General features: G+C 40.4%; 1 long non-coding RNA gene across 1 annotated transcript; it reads right to left on the reverse strand.

Annotated features, from left to right (window-relative positions):
* Positions 1 to 966: 966 nt before the first annotated feature.
* On the reverse strand, positions 967 to 3698 carry LOC126925673 (uncharacterized). Its single transcript, XR_007714060.1, has 3 exons — positions 3524 to 3698; positions 3398 to 3440; positions 967 to 3019 (listed from the first exon to the last, which is right to left on the reverse strand). It is a non-coding gene; the product is annotated as an uncharacterized LOC126925673 (long non-coding RNA).
* Between the last annotated feature and the right edge of the window lie 4208 nt (positions 3699 to 7906).

Genomic DNA, 7906 nt, shown 5'->3' on the forward strand with positions numbered 1-7906 from the left:
AGGGCCGATCACGGGACGCCTCCAGCGGGTTATCGCCTGAGGTTGGAGGGGGCTGAGATCGGTGTCGGAACCAGCATGAAATACCTGGGCTTAACCCTCGACAGTCACTGGACCTTCCGCGCTCACTTCGAGCGCCTGGCACCGTCAGTCGAGGCGACGGCGAACGCAATAGGACGTTTGCTGCCTCGGCTGGGCGAGCCCGGCGTCGGAGTGCGCCGACTGTTCGCCGGCATGGTGCGAACGAGGCTCTTCTATGGAGCTCCGATCTGGCAAAGGATCTGATGGCCAGCCGCCGCAGTCTCCTGAAGGTCAGGAGGTTGCACAGGACGGTGGCCATCAGGGTAGTGAGGGGCTCCCGCGCCATTTCGACGGCAGCAACGGCGGTGCTCGCCGGGTTCCCCCCGTTCGAACTGCAGATACTGAGATGTCGCGAAATTTACCTCCACACTTAGAGTCGGTCGGATGGGATCGATCCGGTGAGCGCCGACGTTGAGGGTCGGGTTCGACGGGCCCTGCTCGACAGATGGCGTGCCAGCCTCGACATGAGGGCGGGCGCGCCGGAGCTAAGGGTCCTCGAGGTCGTCCTTCCCAAACTGGGACGTTTGGTTGGACGGGGCCGGCCCACTTACAGGGTGACGCAGGTGCTCACCGGGCACGGGTGCTTTGGCGAATACTTGCTTCGAATCAGGAAGAAAGATACCGCGCGTTGCCACCATTGCGATGCGAGTGTCACGACCGGCATACTTTAAATCCGATGGACCGAGGATGAGGATAAAGATGTGGCGGCCTTGGCGACAATGTATATCGCTGAAGTGCCTCATGAGTCATCTATATCCCAACGGTCCTTTCACCGAATGTTCTAGAAGCGTGGCAACGGTCACGTATGCCTACAGGTTAGTGGGGATATTGAGGGATGACAAACAAAGAAGAAACAGATCCCACCGAAGTCAAATTGTAAGAGCTTCAGTCTTGGAAAGTCACGGCTGGAGCTCAGAACCAAATCGCAGTCAGTGTAAATTCAGAATACAAGAAATAAATTCTCTTGTTTTTTTTTGTTACCTTATTTTTTTCTTTTCGATCGAGCTACCCCTTTTTTTATTTTACGTGACACGAGCGTGGATTCGGCGCGGCACACGTTGGAGTTCTGTCTGGCGTGGGCGCGGCCGTGCCGCGATCTCATCGTGGAAATCGGATGGGACCTCTCGCCGCCGGCGATCCTCGGGGCACTGTTGGCGAGCGAGAGAGGGAGGAGGGCCGTGACCTCCTTCCGTGAGCAGGTTATGTTTCGGAAGGAGGCAGCGGAGAGAGCGAGGGTGCGGAGCTCCCACCCCGAGAGGATCGACCGGCGGGGGCGCGGCAGACGTCGCGATCGCGCTTGGACAAGGCGCTCTGGGGCCGCCGCTCCCCCCCGTGTGGGTCTAACTTAGGCGCTGATAGATCAGCGCCTCGGGACCGCCAAGCAGTCCGGTAGGGGAACCAGACTGCCTTGCACGGCGGCCCTGGAGACGATGCATTCTGTGCGCGGGAGGGGCCCGGTGTGTCGCTCGCACCGGTTCCCGGGCCTCTTTCGATCGCAGCCGGAACGGTCATCGTGGAGGTTTTAGTCGGTTGGAGTCTGGCACTGCCGCGCCGCTTCCGCTCCCCCCCCCCTCGCAGAAGCGACCTGGTGTCCGTGCGGATTTCCTCCACATAAAAAAAAAAAAAAAAAAAAAAAAAAAAATAAATAGATTACTTCAGACAATTTACGACCGCTATCCGGCACATTAAAGGTTACAGAATTAAAGGGATAGACAATAATGTACCCGATAATCTTTTAGAAGCGATCGGGAAATCCGTCGATCATCAAACGTTAGCCGCAGCGCAAGAGAAAGATACCGAGCTACGCGAAATCATTAAGTTCGGCTCTAGCGCGCTGCAATTGGAAAAGATACGATTTCCCGATCAGGATGTCGGAATTTATTGCAATTTCTCGCACGAGCGCCCGCAACGAAAACGGCGCAAACAACAACGATCAAACCGCGAAAGAAAGCATCAGGAACAGGTACGTTACTCGATCTGGACGAAGAGTTCGTTTTTCTGATTGTTCTTTTTTTTTTTATCTACCAATCAGTCGAAACTCGTGCTTTGTAAACAACAGTGGTGTAACCGATATAGTAACGTTTCATATCATATAAAAAAGTATTAACATATTTATGTCGAAAAACTGTTAATTTAAATTATATCTTACCTTTAATTTGTCGTATGAAAGATAAGCAAAAGAAAAAACACAAGAGTGCCGTTTGGCATCCTTACCTGGCTTCCTTTCATATGACGAATTTAAGTTAAGATTTCTGGTGAACTAACAGATCTTTTTAATTTTTTCATAAGGAATACAAAGATAGATCGACGAATGTATTTAAAAAAAATATGATTCCATTTGCAAAAATGAAGTTGAAATGGAACCCTACTACTGGATCTACAAAAAAGTAATTTGCACCGTATGTGATGTCTTCTTTTGAATTAAATAATTTTTGTTAAACCTTTTTCTGATAACATCAATCTCACGTGAGATATTCTACCTCTTACTGTTTCGCTATTGGTTAAATATTGAGGTTAGGTTTCTATGTATAATAAATTTATATGTATAATAAAATATCCACATATAAAATACATTTAAAAATTGAAAATTTTTAACGATTTTGTACATATCAGACCCGGTACATTATTCAAATCATATCCATATCTAATTGTAATGAATTGCAACAGAATCTGAGAACTGAGGTTTGTTTTTTTACATTTATAATTTTTGGTTCATAAATAGGAAAGATAACGAATGAATGTACTGTATCATTTTTCTTAAATGAAATAATGCACTTTGCGATTAAAATGCAAACATTATGGCAAATAATACAGCAATAGTAGACAATCAAAAAGAAGTAAGGAAAAAAGCTTACCATAACAGCATGGAAGAGAATTAATGAAGAATTGTGTTACTGGAATAAGCTCCTTTATGTATCACGAAGTGCATCAGGGGAGGATTCTTAAACAAATTTCGTAAAAAATTACTATCTATCAGATAAATACAATACGAGATTCGAAGAATAATTAATATTATAAAAAATATAATTATTTTATATGAACATAATATCCAATTATTTATTTTTGGTTCTGAATAAGCATTATCTTTGATGAAAACATTTTTTAGCGAGAGAAAATAAAATAGGAAGAACGATCTAACATTTGTATAAAAAACTATAATCAATATGTTTAATTAAAACTAAAACATAAATATGTGTAACATCACTCTTACGTTAATATAAATGTATAAATGCAAGTAATACATGAGAGACGAAAAATATATTAAAAATAACAAAAAAGAAAAATAAATAAGAAAACTGTATTCGTTTCTACGACTTACTTCCACGTGTGAAATAATCTATCCGGTTGCCGTATGACCCATCCTAGAGGCAGAACAAAGTTATTAGATTAAAATAATTCACAGAAAGTTTTTAATTCATAAAATTTACAAGTATAAAGTATTTACCCCGAATAACTCCATTTTATGGAAAATTGCAAGTCAACTTTCGAATAACCAGATTTTATATTTTATCTAGCAACTAGCACTTCTTACTAATTGCTCAAACGTTGCTAATTGCTAGCACGTTCCCACTATCGCGTCTCGAATATGAAAGACTGTCGAACAATACTGTCCCTAACAAAGACAAATTCGTACTGCTTGTTGATTGGCTATGCTTCTGGACTATAAGTGGCGAATCCTGTACGCTGCGCAAATGTTTCTGCGCCGATTATATTTCAATTTTACTATAATACAATAACGACTTTACATCTTGAAAATTGTCACTATTACGCTGCTGATTTTTATATAGATATTATATGTCAAAGTGCATAAAATATGTAAGTACAAAATATATTCATACTATGTAACAATTGTACAATATTTTACATGCATTAGGCATAGAGGCCCGTGCCTCCGGGTTATGTTGGACTCCGCAAGATGGTAGCGCCATAACTACTAAAAACCCCTTCACTTCTCCCGTTACAGGAGCGGTAATTGAGGTAATTTCAACCTTGGGACTATCATGCGGCATTACTTCAGGGGTGTCTTCTACATAAGCGTACGTAAAGATTACTAGATGGAGGGCTCTATAAAGACGAATAAAAAGTTTCTCTAGAATGTATCGAACATAATTATTTATTATTTTATATTAAGCTTTATATTTTATGGTTAACATTTCAAGTTAAATACATTTCAGCCAACATCAGCAATGATTCTTACAGTTTCGAATACGCAATTGTAAATAATTAATTATTATTAGATACAGAAAGTATAGTTCAAAGACAAAAACATCAATGTCTAATGGATGTAAATAAACAAATCGCCAAGCAACACGCCGAACAAAGCCGCAAACGTGTCAGCTCTGCTTGCGACTGTGTTAGATATGTACATGTAGTGTTACCGACAATTTTTTGCGAATATTTCGAAAACTAAAACCGAGCGGCGGTAAACTGCCAAGAATGAAGTTGTTGGAAATGTTGATTTCTACAGCATATCATGGAAATTCAAGCTGCCGGCAACTTCTCGAATAATTTACTATCTAAAATGTTATTCTCATTCTTATTCATTATTCATTAATTTTTTCTTCTGAAAGAACATTTATTCGTCCGGTTTTTTTTTAAATAATTATGTTCGATACATTCTAGAGAAACTTTTTATTCGTCTTTATAGAGCCCTCCATCTAGTAATCTTTACGTACGCTTATGTAGAAGACACCCCTGAAGTAATGCCGCATGATAGTCCCAAGGTTGAAATTACCTCAATTACCGCTCCTGTAACGGGAGAAGTGAAGGGGTTTTTAGTAGTTATGGCGCTACCATCTTGCGGAGTCCAACATAACCCGGAGGCACGGGCCTCTATGCCTAATGCATGTAAAATATTGTACAATTGTTACATAGTATGAATATATTTTGTACTTACATATTTTATGCACTTTGACATATAATATCTATATAAAAATCAGCAGCGTAATAGTGACAATTTTCAAGATGTAAAGTCGTTATTGTATTATAGTAAAATTGAAATATAATCGGCGCAGAAACATTTGCGCAGCGTACAGGATTCGCCACTTATAGTCCAGAAGCATAGCCAATCAACAAGCAGTACGAATTTGTCTTTGTTAGGGACAGTATTGTTCGACAGTCTTTCATATTCGAGACGCGATAGTGGGAACGTGCTAGCAATTAGCAACGTTTGAGCAATTAGTAAGAAGTGCTAGTTGCTAGATAAAATATAAAATCTGGTTATTCGAAAGTTGACTTGCAATTTTCCATAAAATGGAGTTATTCGGGGTAAATACTTTATACTTGTAAATTTTATGAATTAAAAACTTTCTGTGAATTATTTTAATCTAATAACTTTGTTCTGCCTCTAGGATGGGTCATACGGCAACCGGATAGATTATTTCACACGTGGAAGTAAGTCGTAGAAACGAATACAGTTTTCTTATTTATTTTTCTTTTTTGTTATTTTTAATATATTTTTCGTCTCTCATGTATTACTTGCATTTATACATTTATATTAACGTAAGAGTGATGTTACACATATTTATGTTTTAGTTTTAATTAAACATATTGATTATAGTTTTTTATACAAATGTTAGATCGTTCTTCCTATTTTATTTTCTCTCGCTAAAAAATGTTTTCATCAAAGATAATGCTTATTCAGAACCAAAAATAAATAATTGGATATTATGTTCATATAAAATAATTATATTTTTTATAATATTAATTATTCTTCGAATCTCGTATTGTATTTATCTGATAGATAGTAATTTTTTACGAAATTTGTTTAAGAATCCTCCCCTGATGCACTTCGTGATACATAAAGGAGCTTATTCCAGTAACACAATTCTTCATTAATTCTCTTCCATGCTGTTATGGTAAGCTTTTTTCCTTACTTCTTTTTGATTGTCTACTATTGCTGTATTATTTGCCATAATGTTTGCATTTTAATCGCAAAGTGCATTATTTCATTTAAGAAAAATGATACAGTACATTCATTCGTTATCTTTCCTATTTATGAACCAAAAATTATAAATGTAAAAAAACAAACCTCAGTTCTCAGATTCTGTTGCAATTCATTACAATTAGATATGGATATGATTTGAATAATGTACCGGGTCTGATATGTACAAAATCGTTAAAAATTTTCAATTTTTAAATGTATTTTATATGTGGATATTTTATTATACATATAAATTTATTATACATAGAAACCTAACCTCAATATTTAACCAATAGCGAAACAGTAAGAGGTAGAATATCTCACGTGAGATTGATGTTATCAGAAAAAGGTTTAACAAAAATTATTTAATTCAAAAGAAGACATCACATACGGTGCAAATTACTTTTTTGTAGATCCAGTAGTAGGGTTCCATTTCAACTTCATTTTTGCAAATGGAATCATATTTTTTTTAAATACATTCGTCGATCTATCTTTGTATTCCTTATGAAAAAATTAAAAAGATCTGTTAGTTCACCAGAAATCTTAACTTAAATTCGTCATATGAAAGGAAGCCAGGTAAGGATGCCAAACGGCACTCTTGTGTTTTTTCTTTTGCTTATCTTTCATACGACAAATTAAAGGTAAGATATAATTTAAATTAACAGTTTTTCGACATAAATATGTTAATACTTTTTTATATGATATGAAACGTTACTATATCGGTTACACCACTGTTGTTTACAAAGCACGAGTTTCGACTGATTGGTAGATAAAAAAAAAAAGAACAATCAGAAAAACGAACTCTTCGTCCAGATCGAGTAACGTACCTGTTCCTGATGCTTTCTTTCGCGGTTTGATCGTTGTTGTTTGCGCCGTTTTCGTTGCGGGCGCTCGTGCGAGAAATTGCAATAAATTCCGACATCCTGATCGGGAAATCGTATCTTTTCCAATTGCAGCGCGCTAGAGCCGAACTTAATGATTTCGCGTAGCTCGGTATCTTTCTCTTGCGCTGCGGCTAACGTTTGATGATCGACGGATTTCCCGATCGCTTCTAAAAGATTATCGGGTACATTATTGTCTATCCCTTTAATTCTGTAACCTTTAATGTGCCGGATAGCGGTCGTAAATTGTCTGAAGTAATCTATTTATTTTTTTTTTTTTTTTTTTTTTTTTTTTTATGTGGAGGAAATCCGCACGGACACCAGGTCGCTTCTGCGAGGGGGGGGGGGGAGCGGAAGCGGCGCGGCAGTGCCAGACTCCAACCGACTAAAACCTCCACGATGACCGTTCCGGCTGCGATCGAAAGAGGCCCGGGAACCGGTGCGAGCGACACACCGGGCCCCTCCCGCGCACAGAATGCATCGTCTCCAGGGCCGCCGTGCAAGGCAGTCTGGTTCCCCTACCGGACTGCTTGGCGGTCCCGAGGCGCTGATCTATCAGCGCCTAAGTTAGACCCACACGGGGGGGAGCGGCGGCCCCAGAGCGCCTTGTCCAAGCGCGATCGCGACGTCTGCCGCGCCCCCGCCGGTCGATCCTCTCGGGGTGGGAGCTCCGCACCCTCGCTCTCTCCGCTGCCTCCTTCCGAAACATAACCTGCTCACGGAAGGAGGTCACGGCCCTCCTCCCTCTCTCGCTCGCCAACAGTGCCCCGAGGATCGCCGGCGGCGAGAGGTCCCATCCGATTTCCACGATGAGATCGCGGCACGGCCGCGCCCACGCCAGACAGAACTCCAACGTGTGCCGCGCCGAATCCACGCTCGTGTCACGTAAAATAAAAAAAGGGGTAGCTCGATCGAAAAGAAAAAAATAAGGTAACAAAAAAAAAACAAGAGAATTTATTTCTTGTATTCTGAATTTACACTGACTGCGATTTGGTTCTGAGCTCCAGCCGTGACTTTCCAAGAC

This window comes from Bombus affinis, chromosome 16 (genome assembly GCF_024516045.1).
Source record: "Bombus affinis isolate iyBomAffi1 chromosome 16, iyBomAffi1.2, whole genome shotgun sequence".
NCBI lineage: Eukaryota > Metazoa > Arthropoda > Insecta > Hymenoptera > Apidae > Bombus > Bombus affinis.